This window comes from Penaeus monodon, chromosome 21 (genome assembly GCF_015228065.2).
Source record: "Penaeus monodon isolate SGIC_2016 chromosome 21, NSTDA_Pmon_1, whole genome shotgun sequence".
NCBI lineage: Eukaryota > Metazoa > Arthropoda > Malacostraca > Decapoda > Penaeidae > Penaeus > Penaeus monodon.
Window position 1 is genome coordinate 38098070 of NC_051406.1, and position 308 is coordinate 38098377.

Here is a 308-nt window from a genome sequence, read left to right on the forward strand (position 1 = left end):
CTTTTTTCGTCTGTCAATTTGAGTATTTTTTCCGTCACCCATTTTTCCTTGCCTTTATATTTTCTCTTTGGAATTAGTCGTTCATTTGCTACATGTATTGCACTTGCTAAGATATTCCACTATGACGGTGTTAATCAAACTTGTTTTTCACTGTTGCTTTATACTGTTGTTTTATTTTAGTGTTTTTTTGTGAACTTAAAGCTAAATTCGGCAGTCACTTTGGTTTCCTTAAACTTGAGTTTGATCCTTAGCTTGGCTACCACTAGGACATGATCACTGTTGCAATCTACACCGAGCCTAGTTTTGCA